We start from the raw sequence: 19,210 nt of genomic DNA, 5'->3' as shown, positions 1-19,210 counted from the left end.
TCGGAGCGCTTTACATAGCACAAGTTACGTTTTTTTTTTTTACATGAGGACACACACTTTCATTTTTAGGCACGGGGAGATTAAGTGATTTGCCCAGAATCACAGGAGGTTTTGGCGTCGTTACCGAGACTCGAACCCAGATCCCCAGGTCCGAGGTCGCGCGCCTTAGCCGTTAGGCCAACTCCTCTCCCGAGGTCTTCTAAAGGGAAGGGAGGACACCGGCCCTTAGCCAATCCTGGCGCTGCTAAGAAGGGTTGCCAGCCGGCAGCCACTCACAGAGAACTTTGGAAGGCGCCAACGCACCGGACCCCGGCACAGGAGCAGACAGCAGAGGCAGCGCGGACCAGCCCGCCCAGGTAAGTAAAGTTTAATGTTTACATTATTTTTAAACATCCCCCGCGACCCCCGTGCAACCCCCCTCTCCCCGTGAATATTGCGAGTCGCGAGTTTCTTGTGGATTATGTATCATGTACACAGAGCAAGGCGACGGGGTATGGAGAACTTAAGTCGAAAATAAATTATAATGAATGTCAACCAGTAGGGAAGCTGCCTCCGGCCACTGTCTGAGTGAGGACTGAGGCCAGGGGTGAAAGAAAAACCAAAGGGATGATGGACGGAGCGTTGACAATACAAACACTCACCCCCAGTCAACTGATCTAGGTTTAATCCATCACCGTTCTTTAGCTGGGGGTGAGTGTTTGTATTGTCAATGCTCCGTCCATCACCACCTTTGGTTTTTCTTTGTTCGCCCGAAGTAGGCAGGGTATGCTCAGACGTGAGTCCCATGCTCACTTTGCCACTGCAGTCAAGCAAGCCCGGCTGAAGATGGCTGTAATGCCAGAAACCGGTCCTGGGAAGCTTGATTCCGGTCCAGGGAAGACATGGCTTGGCAGTTCGGGCTGGACTGTTCCCATGAGCCACAGGGTCAGACTGATTTGCATATGGCCAGGTCTGAACTGGGGTGGCGGAGTGAGCTAAAGAACGGTGATGGATTAAACCCAGATCAGTTGACTGGGGGTGAGTGTTTGTATTGGCAACGCTCCGTCCATCACCACCTTTGATTTTTCTTCTGGGATGAAAACAATGGCACGCAGGCTGCAGGCGCCGCCAGGATGGAAACACTTATATGAGATCGGTTTACTTGCATTACTGTCCACACTGCATTTTATTTTGCGCCGGCTGTTCTAACCAATTGCCGAATCGGGTGGCGTTCCTTCCCACTCTATTAACACGAACACTCTTTGAAGTTCAGTCAGAGTGACTGACCCTGCGCTTCAGAGAGTGTTAGCAGTGTTAAGAGCGAGAACTTTAATGCAGGGACTGGTGCAGTCTGGCCCCAGGGGCAGTACTGTCTGGCCCTGGCCCAGTGCTGGAACGTGGCATCCAGTTGGTGTGTTCATTTTGTGCTGTGTATTTACTGGGCTACTTTCACTGCCATCCCCACCACCCGTCGGCGTCTCACCGCCATAAATAAAACCTATTGGGAATGTATGTTGACACCTGAGTGTAATCTAACCACAGGTCACCTAATAATAACGCAAGTACTTTGTTGTACATGCTTTGTTGGCACATGTAGCGTGCTACATGTCTCCGTGTCTGTGAATTATGTGCTAAGCGATTTGCACGTTACTTGTTTAGCCTTTGCACAAGTTCAGTTGAATGAATGAATGAAATGAAAGCAGTCTTATATTGCGCAACTAAGCCCAATGGGCATCAAGGCGCCTACAAAGAAAATCATAAAGACTGGGAACTAGATTACGGGTATGCCCTGGCAAAGAGCCATGTCTTTATTGCCTTCCTAAACGTCAGGACGGAGTGTTGTGTTTTGATTTCAGGGGGGAAGGGTGTTTCACAGTTTAGGGGCCAAAGCCGAAAAAGCCCTTCCTCCCCATTTAGCTCTTCGAAAACGGGGAACTAACAGCAAGTTCTTACTAGCTGAGCGGGGGTTTCTGCAAGGGACGTAAGGAACCAGCAAAGCCTTCACCCCCCCTGCACCGTCGCCGGACAGGGCCCCATAAGTCTGGCAAAGGGTCTTAAAGGAGATCCTGGCCTGAATCGGGAGCCAGTGCAGGTTCTTCCTAGCAGCTGTAGCAGAAGAAAGCCTGGGAACATCGAGCACAAATTTAGCCGCCGCATTCTGAACAGTCTGCAGGCGTTGCACGAGGCCCTTATTTATGCCGGCATAGAGAGTGTTGCAATAGTCGAGCCGCGAGGCAACCAGTGCAACCACAATCTGTTTGCGAGCTTGCAGGGATAGGTAGTGTTTAATTTTCCTAAGAATCTTAATAATACCCCAGCAGGTAGCAACCGTCCTATTTACCTGCTGTGTGGAAAGAGAGGGGTCAATCATCACTCCCAGGTTGCGAGCAGAGTCTGTAGGTATAGGGCAGACTCCGATAGATGGTGGCCACCATTCAGTTGACCAGATGTCCTTATTTCCACCAAAAACAAGGACCTCGGTTTTCTCTCCGTTCAGCTTCAGTGAATTGAGAATCATCCACTGGGAAACTGCCTCCATGCAGTTCCTTAAGCTGCGAACGGAGGTACTGACCGAGTGGGAGAGGGACACCATAATCTGGGTGTCATCAGCGTATGATACCACCTCCATCCCATAAGATCTTACTAACCTGGCAAGTGGGGCCACATAGATATTGAAGAGGATCGGACTTAAAGCCGACCCCTGTGGAACCCCACATTGCGCAAGAGTGGACGGAGATAGGTACTCTCCCAATTTGACTTTCTCTTCCCTCTGATCAAGGAAGGAGGCCAGGAGACTCAATGCCGAGCCCTCCACCCCTATCTCCCTAAGACGAGATGTTAAAATAGAGGGAGAAAGGGTATCAAAGGCGGCTGTCAGGTCGAGCAGAACCAGAAGGGTGGTATGGCCCTGGTCGACCTCAGTGCGGATGTTATTTAGCACTACCGTGAGAGCTGACTGACTCCGTGCTGTGACACCTCCGAAAGCCATGTTGGGACTGATCCAAAAGACCCGAAGTGTCCAAGAAAGCCGCCAGATGCCCTAAGCTTCCTCCGAAAGTGAGTTGTAAATGTGTCCGCAGCAGCTTTTATTAACTGTTTTCACAGTTGTCTCCCAGTTAAGATGTCAATCCCTGCTTTATTCTGGAGCTGTGTGCCAAATTGTTTAAAGTCTTTCGAAAAAAGAAATAATCACCCCCTCGTTACAGAAATTACAGGAACATAAGAAGGCTGTGTTTGTGGGGCTGGGTGAGGAGGCACACTAATCCTGCCAAAGGAATGGTTGGTAGCTGATGGGTTTTTCCTGTGTACGCGTGCAAAGTTCCTGTTTAACTTGTATACAAAGCTTTGTTATCGTGAATTATAAAAAGTTAGATCTCACCACAACACCAGGTCAAAATTACATAATAAAAATCCAATAACTCGCGCAACCCTCCTCATCTTTCCTTGGCCCACAGAATACGGTTGTTCTGTGAACAAAAAATAATGCTGACTTTCCTTTGCCAATCAGAAGTTGTAAAAGGGCAGCGTGTTGTTGTTTCCATGTTTAGGGAAGACCACAAGCAGTTAAGGGGTAATGAGAAGGTGACAAGTGTTCAGAGATAAAAATTCCAGAAGTCAAGGGTCGAAAAACCAAAGGGCATTCTGAGTAAACATGTCAAAAAGTCTGAGAGATGGCAATTGCTTTATTAACCTTCTTGCTTCTCAATTTTGCTTGAAAATGCTCCATTTAACCACTCTTTTTTCAAAGTGTTCAGGCTCGCTCGCCATGGTGCTCACCCACAAAGTTTACGGCTCACCACTTTCAAATGTCACCAGCCACCACTGCAGAACAACTGTAGCCAGACATAATGTGGTCAACCTAAAAATAGCTTTCAAGAGTACTACAGAGATGAGATTTGGCTCACCCACTTGTTGGTAACCAGGAGTACATGTTTTTATTGAGCATAAGTTGTGTACTTCCACTGCAAAAAAGTGCTTCCCCTCCACTCATCTGTGATTATTTTGTTTATTTATCCAGCTTCCAGAGCTTGAAGGTTTAGGGGCACACACATTTGACATTTTAAAGCTGTTAAAGTCTTGGATAACTAGATAATTTACAGTGTTAGTTTTTCCCCGCAGCAGCACAGATGGGAGGAGAGCTGTCTTGAGGAATGTATTGCAGTCCTAACCAGCCCGCTCCTCTTCCATCATTAACTTTGGACTTCAAAGTGCAGTTCTATGTTGGAGAGCAGTTTGGGATGAGCAGGACTACTCTAATTTACATGGATTTTTAGGTCTGACTTGACCGGGCATATGGCGCTGGACCCTATGTGATTAACAAAACAGAGATTTCAGGGTACTACTGAGAGGGGGACTTAGGCTTCACTCACATGTTAGTTCCCTTGAGTACAGGATTTGATTGGACAGAATGTGTGTGCTTCCACTAAAGAGACTGCCTTATTGCACTTTTAGGCTTTTGGCAAAGTTTATACTTGATACAGCAGGACCGGGTTGGTTACGGTGACTAGAAATAATAATGGCTAGAGGCCTGATCTGTTTATTATTGAAATGTTATGATAAAGGCACTAAACCTAACATTGTGCTGCTTAAAAACATATATCTGAAAAAGACACGTTAGTGATAGATTCCTTACCTTAGAATTACCCCCAGGCGTCAGACTGGATCCGGAAATTTTTCATCAGCTGTACCCCTCTGCGTCGGAAGGTGGCGTCGTGCGGCTCCACTTCCGTCGTTGGCGTCGTGATCGTTGGGATGATGTTGCGGCAGCTACTTAGACGCTGCCCTTGCACGCTGACGTCCGTTCTTTCTTTTTCCGCTCCAGCAAGCGCAGATCCGGAGAGAGCGGTACCCCCAGTCAATTTTTTACTACGTTTTTTAGGACTTTTGTCTCTGTCTTTTTTGAGTCTTTGACTCCTGGTGTTGTAGGGATGCCCAGTTTCAAGTCTTGCGAGGTTTGTCCTCACATGATGTTGGTGACAGACCCGCATCGCAAGTGTCTCGACTCCCTGGGGCGCGACCACGACCCCACGTTGTGCCCCGACTGGCTCCGAAATCTTTGGGGGAGTGGTCCCGAAAGTTGCTTGAGGCCTGGGAGTCGGCTCCGCACCGTTCAAGGTCTTGGTCCCGCAGGAGGTCGAAGGACCGGTCGCGGAGCTACCACCATCGTTCGTCAAAGACTTTGCACTCTAGATCAGGTAAGACGAAGCACAAGAAGTCGAAGAAGCGATGTCGCTCAACGCCTTCCTCTAGCCGGTCGCGCAACATGGCTGAGGGTGCGGGTGGTGCCACCCCCGTGGCTCCTGCTGAGCCTACGTAGTTGCCAATGGCTTACCCACCATTCCTGTGTCCGTCGGCGACTCCGGCCGAGCTGCAGGAATTTCTGTCAGCAATGTGCCATATCTTTGGCCCGTCAGGCCCCGCCGGCGCGCCTTTGGGTCCTGCGGGTCTGACTGGGGGTGCTCGCCCGTCTTCATTGATGGCTCTGGCCCTGACGTCGTCAATGGCTCTGGCCTCGGCACAGCATGACCCCCATGGATCCATGCATGGATCCCAGCCGATATCAGTTGACCTCATATAACCTCCATTGACATCTACGGCACCGCCGCCGCCAGCGGCGGCCGGCTCCCTGGCCGATGTCGTCCCCGGCTCCCACCCCGACATGGAGACAGCGCCGAACTGGTGTCAATCCACGCCGATTCCGATGGGGAATTTTTATCACTTTCTCTGTCCTCCTCCTTCTTTCCCAAGTGCCCATCAGGTTACGGAGGACGGGGAGGACTGGGAGGGGTCTGAAGACCCTCTGGCAGCACAATGCTAGTTAGACCCGGATTGGAGGACGCATGTGATCTGGATTTCTCTCCAGAACCTGGCACACTGTCTCCTTCTACCATGGCTACGGAGGAGGGTAGTACTTATTCAATGGTGTTGCATAGGTAAGCAGAGGTTCTCCACCTCAAGCTCCCTGCGGTGGCTGTCAGGACTAACCCCCTGAAGTGCTTTGGCCAGCAGCTTCCTCTGCGGTGCTGCTCCTGCTCTTTAATGATGCACTTTCGGACGTTCTTTTAGGCACCTGATCCAGGCCCAACATGGGGGCTCCTGTGGATAGGAACGTGGCCCAACGCCATCACCCAGCTCTGGGCGACCCCATTTTCCTCTCCCAACACCCTACCCCTGAAAGCTTAGTTGTCCAAGCCTCTGCAGCTCTGAGTTCATTTCCTTCCGCACCTCCGGACAGGAAATCCAAGAAACTGGAGCAGTTTGGGAAGAAGATTGTTTCTTCCGCCAGTTCAGGGTTGCGGTCTGTGAACATGGGCCGTTATTCCCTGTGAGGGATACGGTGGCGCAGGTGCTGCCTCAGTGTCCGGAGGGGGCCCGGACGTTGCTCTCCCAAGCTATTGCTGAGGGGAGAGATGCAGCCAAGTTCACGATTCGTTGTGGCCTTGACACTGCCGACTCACTGGGCAGAGCGATTTTCATGACAGTGGCGCTGCGCCGTCACGCCTGGCTGAGAACGACTGGCTTTTCTAGGGATGTCAAGAACACTCTCATGGACATGTCTTTTGATGGCACTTGCCTTTTTGTTGACAAGGCAGACAGTGCGTTGAAGCTTTTTAAGGACTTGCGGGCTACGGCCAAGTCCTTGGGCCTTTCGGCCACACGCACTCCTTCGCCTTCTCCTTTTCGCTCCTTTCGTGGCCAAGCACGGGGTGCCCAAACACATTTGTTTCAAAGCCACAGGCCTGCGCCGCAACAGTCTCAGCGCAGCAGCAGACGTGGGACCCTCCGAGGTGGGTCACGGGACCAGCGGGCGGGTCAGTCCACCACCTCCCCTGCCACCACTGCCTCCAAACCTTCCTAGTCCGGTGTTTCAGGCCCACCAAACGCCACTGGGCGGCAGGATTGGCCATCACCTCCCCCACTGGCGTACCATCACTTCAGGCAGGTGGGTTTTACAGATTGTCCGGAGGGGTTACTTCATCCCCTTCAAGACCATCCCTCCAGCCATGCCACCTCATTACCACCGCATGTCGGGGGATCACTTGACACTTCTCCAGCAGGAAGTTGTGGCCCTCTTGGCCAAGGGAGCCATCAAGCGCGTACTGACGCCAGAAGTCGGTCATGGTTGTTACTCCCAATACTTCTTGGTTCCGAAAAAGGAGAAGGGCCAGCGTCCTATCTTAGACCTTTGGAGCATCAATCCCTTCCTCCAGAAGGAGAAGTTCAAGATGCTCACACTTGCTCAGGTCTTGTCTGTCCTAGACCCGGAAGACTGGATTGTGGCGTTAGACTTGCAGGACGCTTATTTTCTTATCCCATCCTACCAGCCCACCGTCGTTACCTGCGGTTCACGGTAGGCCACTAGCACTTTCAGTTCACTGTGCTCCCTTTTGGCCTTACCAGCTGTCAGGACTATTCAAACAATTCACAGATCGCGCTGTTCTAAGCCCTCTTTCAGAGTAAAAGGAGGGTATTCATTTTTACACTCTCCCATTCGTTGGAGTCAACTTATGGCAAGATGTTTTCCGATTTTCAATGGTTATTAGGTTGCCCACCTTCACAGAGATATTTTAAGGTGGACGGCGATTGCTGTGAGGTTGGCATTCTAGTGTTTCCCTACATTTTGCAGAGCCGGCGGTTATCGTGCGCGAGCACCAGGTGTGCTTCGCACTTCAACCGTCTTTTTGAGGAGTTGACAGGGTATTTCTGTAGCACTTGGTAAATATACAGAAATATCAGTTCTGCAAGGAATTAATTTCCTTGCACTTGCTCCCGTCCTGAGCCAGCATCCATTGTGAGGTCTGTAATGAAACTTCCTTAATCTGCGAGGATATTCCATCGCTCGCATTTATCCTGACAGAGTCGGCACTGCTAATGAGGCCTGTAAACAGTTTATCTTTGTTTCCAGTGAAAGCAAGTTTTTCTCTGCAGTGCCAGTAGTTTTTCCCTAAACTACATGAACCTTTCATTTCGCTAGAGCACATTCTCTACAATTGTTTGTCTCCAGTTAGCTATTCTTTAAAGCAGCTCTAAGAACTATGAGTGGAGATTCTTGAAGTCAGTTTTCTGAAGTAAGAGCTGGTTTATGGATTATCAGTTTTCTACTTATCGCTAACCCTTGGCAGATGCTACATGAGTATGTTTGCACAGAGAAAATTCTGTTTAAAATTCAACTATACCTAGCTTCTTTCAACTTCAAGGCTAAGAGACTTCTACTAAAAGCTTAGAGACTGTGTGAACCTATATCTCCAATAACTGTCAGTCAATTTACTAGTAACTATAAATATATATATTTGTACTTACCTACATACCTCTACACGGGATCTCAGTCATCAGCTGGAACTCCTGTAAAGCAAAAGACTACTAGTAACAGTTAGCAGCAATGTAGTCTATAGGATATATATATATATATATATATATATATATATATATATATATATATCCATCAGAAAGGTGCCTGCTATGAAGGAGCCCACACACCGGTAAGTGTCTGCCAAAATTTCTGGTGCACAACCCACGAGGGATTTATGGATTTTATATTTGAAAAACGGCACGCAGCCCACTGTGGTTTAATGACACTACAGGATCCAGGGGACCCTTGCTGGTAGCCACGCCCACTGGGGCGGGATCTGCAAAATCAAAGATGTACTTAATTGCGAGGTGCCGTTTTTTCAACTAAAAGTATGCAGCCCATGATGAAGTGCTTTTCAGCACGAAACGCGTCGGGAAGCAGAGCTCTTAATGATTAATGAACAAATTTCTCCTTTGCTCTGTGCTTAGGCCTGTGTGCTCAAACAGTGCACCCCCCGCCACCATTTTGTGTTCACAAGCCAGTGAGGCCATCCCCCCTGCCCCCCCCCCAGCTACAGGGATTTTCTACATCAGAGGGTGCTTCTGTGAGCTGTATTTACTGGGGCCTGTGCACTTCGTTTTTTGGCCAGCAGGGGGAGTAAAGCTTTATTCAAACAGTATTGTTAGTTTTCGAGTTAGTGAAGCCTTTACCTGCTGAAGTCCAAAGTTGTGGATTGAGCCTGTCTGTCTCCTAGGAGATTCTGAACAGGAGCAAGCAGCTGCCCAAACCCCACCCCCAGGCCAGCAGACCATTGGCTATTCAGCTACCAGGCAAGTCTGAGCCCTCCTCTCACACCTGCCCAGGCCCCTGAAGGCCTTGCTGGGTGCACCCCAAATCATTCTCCTCCATCTTTTGAGTTGCAGCCCACATGTGCCCCAGATTGCTTTGAGCAGAGTCCAGGAAGTGGTAAGGAGACAGACTAGTGCTGTCTCTTCCCAAGACAAAAAGTTGTTTAAAAAACGATTTTCACTTTCTTTGTTTACTGTCTATGCCTGTAGTTGTTACAGTTAAAAATTGTAGTTTCATCCTGCCTGTAATTGCATATTTTATCACCTGTGTTGTGTTTTAAATGTGTGGTTTTCCCTGCCCATGATTGCCTTCATTTAGTGTTTTGAATTGTGGGATTTGCAGTCCAACCTCTGTAGTTTGTCCCTCTAATTCCTTGGTGACAAATCTGTTTTCCCTCCAAATTTCTACTTTGCTCTGTGCTTAGGCCTGTGTGTTCAAACAGTGCACCCCCAGCCACCATTTTGTGTTCACAAGCCAGTGAGGCCAGCCCCCCTGCCCCCCCCCTAGCTACAGGGATTTTCTACATCAGAGGGTGCTTCTGTGAGCTGTATTTACTGGGCCTGTGCACTTCGTTTTTTGGCCAGCAGGGGGAGTAAAGCTTTATTCAAACAGTATTGTTAGATTTCGAGTTAGTGAAGCCTTTACCTGCTGAAGTCCAAAGTTGTGGATTGAGCCTGTCTGTCTCCTAGGAGATTCTGAACAGGAGCAAGCAGCTTCCAACTCCCTGGCCAGCAAACCTTGTCTGAGGTTACTGGGACCTTATATGGTGTGCTGGTGGTTGGCACATGTGTACACTGATTGGTGGTTGTATCTGGTGTTTCTATTGGGTTAGGGTTAATGTCCTCATTGGTTGGGTATTTGAGGGTTCTGACTGGTTTCTCGGTCTGTGATTCAATCATTGCAGGGTTGGGACTAGGGCTAGGGTTCGGATTTCTATAGGAAGTAGGGACTAGGGCTTCCTATGTTATTGGTTGTTGGAGTAGGGTGGAACTAGGGCTAGGGTTAGACCTTCATTTGGAAGTAGCTATTTAGTGCTTCTGGTGTGATTGGTTGTTGGACCAGGTGTGGGACCAAGAGTAGGGTTAGGCTTGCTATTGGAAGTAGGGACTAGGGCTACCTGTACCATTGGCTGCTTGGACTTGGATTGGGACTAGTGGTAGGGCTAGGGCCTTTACTGGACGTAGAGATCAGGGTTTTTGAACTGATTGGGTGCTTGGACTAGGGTTAAGATTGGCTGCAAGGTCCTGGTCTCCTATTGGTTCTAGAAGTTAGGGCTAATGTTGTGATTGGATAATGTTAGGGCTAGGGTTCCCATTGGCTGAAGGGGTCACCTGATTACTAGGGCTACAAAAAAGGCCAGGCTTAGGGCGTCTCAGCCCGGGCGTCGAGGCTAAGGGTGGAGAGGACAAGGGTAGTTGCCTGTTTGATCCTGTTAAGGGTGGAGAGGACAAGGGTAGTTGCCTGTTTGGGCCTGTTCGAGACTGATCGGGTCTAGGGACAGAAATGCTGCCCTTCACTCTTTTATCCCTCCACTATCCTTTTTTTCTATAAAAATTAACAGACTAACATGTTCACTTCTCAAATTCCATGTTCCATATTCAACTATACTAATATACTGCCCAAATAACTGAATAACATATCTACTACTCAAATTACTTCATATTTATACTATACTAATTTTCAACACTAATCCTTTATGGGTTCCGGAGTGGCGTGCTACTCGCCAAAAAGTGCTTCAACACCCATCAGGGGTAACAAGTGCTATATGAATGCAAATCTTTCTTCTCCTTTTATCCATCCGCTATCCTTCTCACTCCAAGTAACAGACTAATATACACCACTGAAATTACCTCATATTTCATCTATCCTTCTGCTATAATTCCAAATCCAAATAACTGACTAACCTATCCACCACTTAAAATGTACTTGCATGTTTCACTATACTAATTCAAAACTAATCCTCTGTGGGTCCCGGAGTAGCGTGCTACCCGCCGAAAAAGCGCTTCGACGCCTCGTCAGGGGTAGTAAGCGCTATATAAATGCAATTACAATACAATACAATTACAATGATGATGCCATAGCGCTCCATCCTGTGCAGTGCTTTCATTAAAGAAATTTTGGCAGATACTTACCGGTGTGTGGGCTCCTTCATAGCAGGCACATTTCTGATGGATGTTGTAGCGGTTTGCCTGAACCGCAGGAGAAGCCCCACTGTGTATGCAGTCTAGCTGGGGTGCCAAGCGACCCTCCGGCGTAAAGACACTGGTTGCTGTTTGGTGAAAGACAAGATTACTGCACAGGGAGGAAACTGGAGGAAACTGGTGTGCACAACCCACGAGGGATTTATGGATTTTATATTTGAAAAACGGCACGCAGCCCACTGTGGTTTAATGACACTACAGGATCCAGGAGACCCTTGCTGGTAGCCACGCCCACTGGGGCGGAATCTGTAAAATCAAAGATGTACTTAATTGCGAGGTGCCGTTTTTTCAACTAAAAGTATGCAGCCCATGATGAAGTGCTTTTCAGCACGAAACGCGTCGGGAAGCAGAGCTCTTAATGATGATGCCATCGCGCTCCATCCTGTGCAGTGCTTTCATTAAAGAAATTTTGGCGGATACTTACCGGTGTGTTGGCTCCTTCATAGCAGGCACCTTTCTGATGGATGTTGTAGCGGTTTGCCTGAACCGCAGGAGAAGCCCCACTGTGTATGCAGTCTAGCTGGGGTGCCAAGCGACCCTCCGGCGTAAAGACACTGGTTGCTGTTTGGTGAAAGACAAGATTACTGCACAGGGAGGAAACTGGTGTGCACAACCCACAAGGGATTTATGGATTTTATATTTGAAAAACGGCACGCAGCCCACTGTGGTTTAATGACACTACAGGATCCAGGAGACCCATGCTGGTAGCCACGCCCACTGGGGCGGGATCTGCAAAATCAAAGATGTACTTAATTGCGAGGTGCCTTTTTTTCAACTAAAAGTATGCAGCCCATGATGAAGTGCTTATCAGCACGAAACGCGTCGGGAAGCAGAGCTCTTAATGATGATGCCATCGCGCTCCATCCTGTGCAGTGCTTTCATTAAAGAAATTTTGGCAGAAACTTACCGGTGTGTGGGCTCCTTCATAGCAGGCACCTTTCTGATGGATATATATATCCTAATAGCTAACAGCGTGCTTTCAGAGGTCCCTACACTGAAGCTGGCCTGGTCATTGTTGGCGCAGTTTCTGCCGTGGCAGAAGCATTCGTTTGTTCCGTGGTAACGGAAAGACCAGGCTCACCACTCCATCAGGAAACGGGGTCGGAGTCACTGAACTCCGTGGCTCGGCACACTGCTGCACTTGCCGCCGTGGACATCACTCCTGATGGCGGTGGGGGTGTAGTTTGGGGACTCGAGGAGCTGTGCTGTTGTGGAGGGCAGCAAGAATTGATGGGCAGGAGCCGCCCGAGGGATCCACAGTTTCCGCAACTTTGTGGCCAACAATAACAAACTATTGCATGTTGGGATTTGTAGTTTGCTCCGCCTGCCGACAGCCAGAGCAGGTGATATCAATCTCCTGTTTTGGGGTGGAGCCTATTTGAACGGATTGGACTGTGGCAATATCCTTTGGCAGCACTTGAACTCATCCTCCGTATCACACTGGGCGCTGAAGAGGCCACACGGCCGAAATGCATACGCCCGCCGTACCTGCCTTAAATCTACAATAAAAGAGCTCCATGCTGTTCCCCTACTGAGGCCTCTGCCTTTTTCTTTGAAGGAGGGTTCTTTTGGATATTTTTGCATCGCAAGCTAACAGCGTGCTTTCAGAGGTCCCTACACTGAAGCTGGCCTGGTCATTGTTGGCGCAGTTTCTGCCGTGGCAGAAGCATTCGTTTGTTCCGTGGTAACGGAAAGACCAGGCTCACCACTCCATCAGGAAACGGGGTCGGAGTCACTGAACTCCGTGGCTCGGCACACTGCTGCACTTGCCGCCGTGGACATCACTCCTGATGGCGGTGGGGGTGTAGTTTGGGGACTCGAGGAGCTGTGCTGTTGTGGAGGGCAGCAAGAATTGATGGGCAGGAGCCGCCCGAGGGATCCACAGTTTCCGCAACTTTGTGGCCAACAATAACAAACTATTGCATGTTGGGATTTGTAGTTTGCTCCACCTGCCGACAGCCAGAGCAGGTGATATCAATCTCCTGTTTTGGGGTGGAGCCTATTTGAACGGATTGGACTGTGGCAATATCCTTTGGCAGCACTTGAACTCATCCTCCGTATCACACTGGGCGCTGAAGAGGCCACACGGCCGAAATGCATACGCCCGCCGTACCTGCCTTAAATCTACAATAAAAGAGCTCCATGCTGTTCCCCTACTGAGGCCTCTGCCTTTTTCTTTGAAGGAGGGTTCTTTTGGATATATATATATATATATATATATATATATATATATATATATATATATATATATATATCCATTACCTACTGGCGGTCGCCAGTAGGTAGTTATAGTTAAGACCTACTTACCATAGGAAAATCGCAACATTCTGTTCCCAATAACTTTGGTGCCGATTGACGAATCTACGCGAAATTTTCAAAACTTATGGCCCGCTCCGGTCCGCTCCGATCTTGAACGTTTTGGGGTGATTCAGCAAGCGGGGGCTAATAAAAAAGGGGGTCCCAAAACGTTTTTTCCTAATGCAATTTCCCATAGGAAAGTTTAGCCGCGGCTACAGCCCAAACTGCTAAATGGAAATACACCAAATTTGGCAAAAATGTTGCCCTTGGTTCAGAAATAACTCTTTTTGTTAAATGGTGTAAATTCGTTCAGTAGTTCCTGAGAAATTTGAAAAAGAAAAAATATCGATATCTGGGCGGAGCCTAACCACACATGTCATCTTGAGATCTGATTGGCTGTCAGCACTTCATCCTGGAATTGCTGGCAGCCATCTTGGGACCAATATACATGATAGTACCCCATTGAAATGCATTGTAGTGAATCGAAGATTTTGAGGGTTACCAAAAGGAGAACTATAAAGGGTTATAACAGACTTTAGTTACATTAGAATTCATTTGTTGATGGTACCATACTATTTCAGGAATTGTGGTGTGTTCTAAGGTGATTTTACCCTGTGAAAAACCTTCTGCTGGGATATCATGAATCATGTTTGAGAGAAAACTATGTTTACATGCTTGTCCCATAGAGATTCGGAAGGTGCTCCAGAAGCTGTAAATTCACATTATCTTTCTCAGTCATGTGAGAATGAAGTCTGACATTCTCAGTAAAACATGTACATCCAACAAGGGCAGAGACCGTCAGTTGATTCCTTTGTGTTCTACTGCAGCTTACCAGAGTGTTCTAAAGAACAACTAGAGCACTAACAGACTTACTTATGACAAAAGTATGGCACACCTGAAGCCATCTTGATTGGAATAAACTGGTAACACTTAAAACATTTAATTTAAATAGGAACAAAATGATGGGGGTTCATTTTGTCATAGAAATTATGGTTAGTGCTGTAGAAAGAAAAATTAGGACATGTTTCAAGTGTGATCTCAAATATCTTCCTCTTATATTTCAACAGGAGCAGCCTGTCAGTTGATGCCTTTGTGTTCTATTGCAGCTTCCCAGAGTGTTCTAAAGAACAGCTAAGAGAGCTAACAAGTTGATAAGCTTTACTTATAACAAAATTATGGCACACCTGAAGCCATCTTGATTGGAATAAACTGGTAACATTTAAAACATTTAATTTAAAAAGGAACAAAATGAGGGGCTTCGTTTTCCCATAGAAATTATGGTTTGTGCTGCAGAAACCAAATTTAGGGCATGTTTTAAGTGAGATCTCAAATCCTCTTCTATTTCATTAGAAAGTTCTGACATTCAGACTGAAACAATCACTTTCAATACCAGCAGTAGACTTCCAGTTAACTCCCTGGTGAGAAGTAGCTTTACTAAAGTGATCTAATGAACAACGCGCGTTTGGGAATCCGGTCACTCCTTTAGTGTCCGCTTGATTCCCGACCAACCCTCACCTAATTTTGACACCGCTACACGGTGATTTCCCCACAAGGCCACGTTAGTGACCAGCGTCACCTGGTGGTGGTAATTGGTATTACGCCTCAGCCTAAAAACCCCTTAATTGTCCCTACCTCTACTTTTGTGCGAACCCTAAAAATCATTACTACCTTATAATGCTACCTATTCATGTCACCTAGAACGGCCTTACTATCCTTTAACGCTACACTTTCTTGAACCATAAAACTTACAAACCATTTCATGCCACCTTTCTCCTGAAGTCTGCAAACCCCTTACTACATCTTAATGCTACCCATCCTTGAACCCTCAAAACTCTAATTACTCCTTAACACTACTTTCATTTAGCCATAAAAAACCCTTTCTACCCCTTAATGCTAAAAATCCCTGAACCCTAAAACTCTTACTACCCCTTAAAGTTACCCATTGTGAACCCCTAAAAACTCCTTACTCAACCTTAGCACTACCTTTCAATGAACTCTAAAAACCTTACTACCAATTCAGGTTACCCTTCCCTGAATCATAAAAACCCCATTCTACCCCTTAATGCTACCCTTCTGTGAACTCCAAAAAGCCTTACTTCCTCTTAAAACTACTCATCCCTGTACCCTAAAAAACCCTTACCACCCTTAATGATTCTCCATGCTTGAACCCTAAAGAACCCATGCTCTCCCTTGCCAATACCCTTCCCTGAACCATACATACCTTCCCTAGCCCTTAATGCTACACATCACTAAACCATAAAACCTCCTCACTATCTGTTAATGCTACCCATCCTTGAGCCTTAAAAACCCATTCTACCCTGTAACACTACATTTTCTTCAACCTTAAAGCCCCCTGCTAATGCAACACTACCTTTCCTTGCACCACAAGAATACTTCCCTACCCTTTAATGTCACCGGCCCTGAACGCTAAACCCTTCTTACTACCTCTTAACGCTACCCTTTCCTGTACCCTAAACATCCCTTACTACCAGGTAAAGCCACCTTTGCTGAACCCTTTTAACCTCTTAATGCTACCGATCCATGAACCCCCCCAAAAAAGCTCTTACTACCCCTTAATGATGAGCATCCCTCAACCCTAAAAACCCTTAACGTTACTGTTATATTTGCACTTTGCTATGGCATTCTTTGTAAGGGATGTGAAACACTGCCCACCCTTGTGTTACACATTCCACTTGGAGTAGTGGTGTTCCAAAGTGGTCAGTTGGAGATTGGCTGGCCGAGGGACAGTCACACTTTTGTTGCAGGGAGCGTTTATCCATAAAGCACCTCTTCCTTTTACCTTGTTTGCTGCTGGTCATCCTTTCAATATACTAGAATTTGGCAACAAGCTGGACCAGCCGATCCCTGCGACGAGTGGTGGCTGTGAACCCAGCATGAGTAGCCACTGTAGCATGACACGTTAAGCATCTCAACAACAAGACGACTGGAATCTCCTTCCAGCTGAAATTGGGTGAGTCCTAAGACTTCTGCGAGCGATAGATGTTGCCCGGAGGGAACAAGAGGCTGGTCAAGGGCACAAGCACTATTTAGGAGTGCAATCACGAGACCTGCATGCGAGGGCGAGCGACTCTTACAAGCTCCATGCGCCCATACTCACGCGCGTCATGGTGGCATTACTAGCCCCACTGCCTCGAGAAGCCACGTCACAAGCGTGCTCTTACTCACGCACACCACGTTATTGTTACAAGCTGCACTGTCTCAAGAAGTCACTTCGGGAACACAACGTTGGGGGCCATTTTGGAGTATTTCCCAACATCGGGTGCATATTTATTACACCTCATCCCCATTGTTTGTTGAGAACTGCCTATCTGTGAACAGTGATTCACTCACTTTACCAGCGAGTCAAACTACCTGTGACTCGCTCACCACTGCCTACTTTTACCATACTATTTCATTGTTACACCTGTAAGCACACCTTGGTGAGTCGCTTCTCAGTGATTCACACACCAATATCCAAGGGAATACAGTATTACCAGTTAGATATAAGCACAGTGATTCACACACATATGTTGTGAGTCATCCTTTGCCTTCGATGACTCGCACAACTCTTATTTATCTATAATAATTGTACAATTAGACAATCATATATTGATTTTTCTAATAGACCATTACTTTGTAAATCGACATGCAAACACAAGGAGCTATTGTGTCTCCTCCAGTATTTATGGCTTCCCAGGTCCACTTGCTATTGAATGTGAAGATTGGCTACCCAAGTTCGAGTCTTACCTGGAAGCCTTGAATGGTGTTAGTTTCAGAGCTACCTGTAAAAATACACTTCCGTTAAACAATTTATGTAAAGAAGGTCAACGCATTTGTAGGTACTTACCACCAGCTACTCAGCCTAATGGAAACCCAATTGAAGATGTGTAAGTAGAAACAAAAAAAGGCTGGAATGCAGGTTTGCTGAAGTAATTAACCTAGTCATGAACCGTTATAAATGTTATACTCACCAACAAGATGAAGGACAATGGATAGATGACTTTGTCTCCAAACTAAGGGAACTCTCTTTAAAATGTAAATTTGGGGCTATGACTGATGAACTGGTCTGTGATCAGCTGATTGTTCATTGCAAATGTAAGAAAACTCAAGAACGTCTTTGGGCTTCCAAAAATCCATCACTCTGAGATGCCATAGACATTGCTAAAGTTGTCGAACAATCTCAGCATTGCTTGCGTGAGATGGGTAAAAAAGAAAGTAGTATTGTGAATATTGTCTCTATTGTTGTCAGAGAAGATCCCAATGTAGCTGCTGTATTTAAATCTGGCCGTGGTTGTTAGAAACCTAGACAACCAACTAGATCTTGCTATAGATGTGGTAGTGCATTTCATACTGCAGACTATCGCTGATGTGTAGCTATAGATAACATTTGTTTAAAATGCAGCTGCAAAGGACACTTTGCGATAGTGTGGAAACAAATTAGCAAACCCAGTGGTGCTACTACAGATGCAAATAGTAGTGTGGTAACACATGAAAACAGACTATTGAGTGTGAGTGAGGCTGAGGAATGTCTGGGTAGGAGAAACAGACCCAAAGCAAAATGTAATGTCAACGGGAAAGTAATATGACTCATGGTAGACTCACGCTCCATGTATGCCATCGTTCCCAAGGTAGGGTTTGACAATCTATGGCCAGTAGTGAGTTTGTTCCCTAAGGATATCAATCCAGGTGGGTATCAGAGGTAAGCCATAAACCTGTTTGGATACATGGAGACTACCATAGTGGAATGTTAATACAAGGTAAAATGTATGTGGCTGTGGATGGGCCCCCCATTTTAGGATGGATGCATCAATATGAGCTGCGTATTGTTGTTAAACCCAGGGCTCCTACTCGAGTAATGGTTGTTGAAGATTCATGCTTGGAAGATATTTTAGAGGAAGCTAAAGAAGTCTTCAGAGAAGAATTAGAATGCTTGGAGGGATATGTTCATAATATAGTATTGAAACCTGATGCATTACCTGTACAACATAAATTGTGCAGAATTCCTTTGGTGGCTCGAGCAGCAGTAGAAGAGATGATTAGGTATCATTGTGGTGTTGTTAAACCCGTTAGAAGCTCTATGTGGGTTTCCCCTGTTGTTATCACCAAAAAAGTAGATTCTGTATTGATTTGAGGTCACTCAATCAAAACGTAGTGGTAGACACCTACCCATTGCGTAACATTAACGAGCTAATGTTAGCCGTCAGTGGAGGAAAGTACTTTTCTAAGTTGGACTTGAAGAACGCATATCATCAATTCAAACTTCATGAACAGTCCAAGCCACTCACACCATTTATTACTATGGATGGTATCTCTCAATGTACCAGGATGCCATTCGACCTTTGTTCAAACGAAAGCGTTTTTCAACGCATGAGTGAGTTATTCAAAGATGTTACCAACATTGTTTATTTTCAGGATGACATTCTTGTATTCGGGGGTACAGTTGAACAACATAACCAAACTCTCTGGTAAGCTCTACATAAGATAAAGGACGCAGGGTTAACAATTAGACTGAGAAATTTACATTTTTAGTTGGCAAAGTGGAATATTTAGGTTATGAAGTATCCGCTGAGGGCGTGAGACCTAAGAAACACCT

Source organism: Lissotriton helveticus, chromosome 3_1, assembly GCF_964261635.1.
Source record: "Lissotriton helveticus chromosome 3_1, aLisHel1.1, whole genome shotgun sequence".
Taxonomy (NCBI): Eukaryota; Metazoa; Chordata; class Amphibia; order Caudata; family Salamandridae; genus Lissotriton; species Lissotriton helveticus.
Note: the sequence above shows the minus strand (reverse complement) of the source record.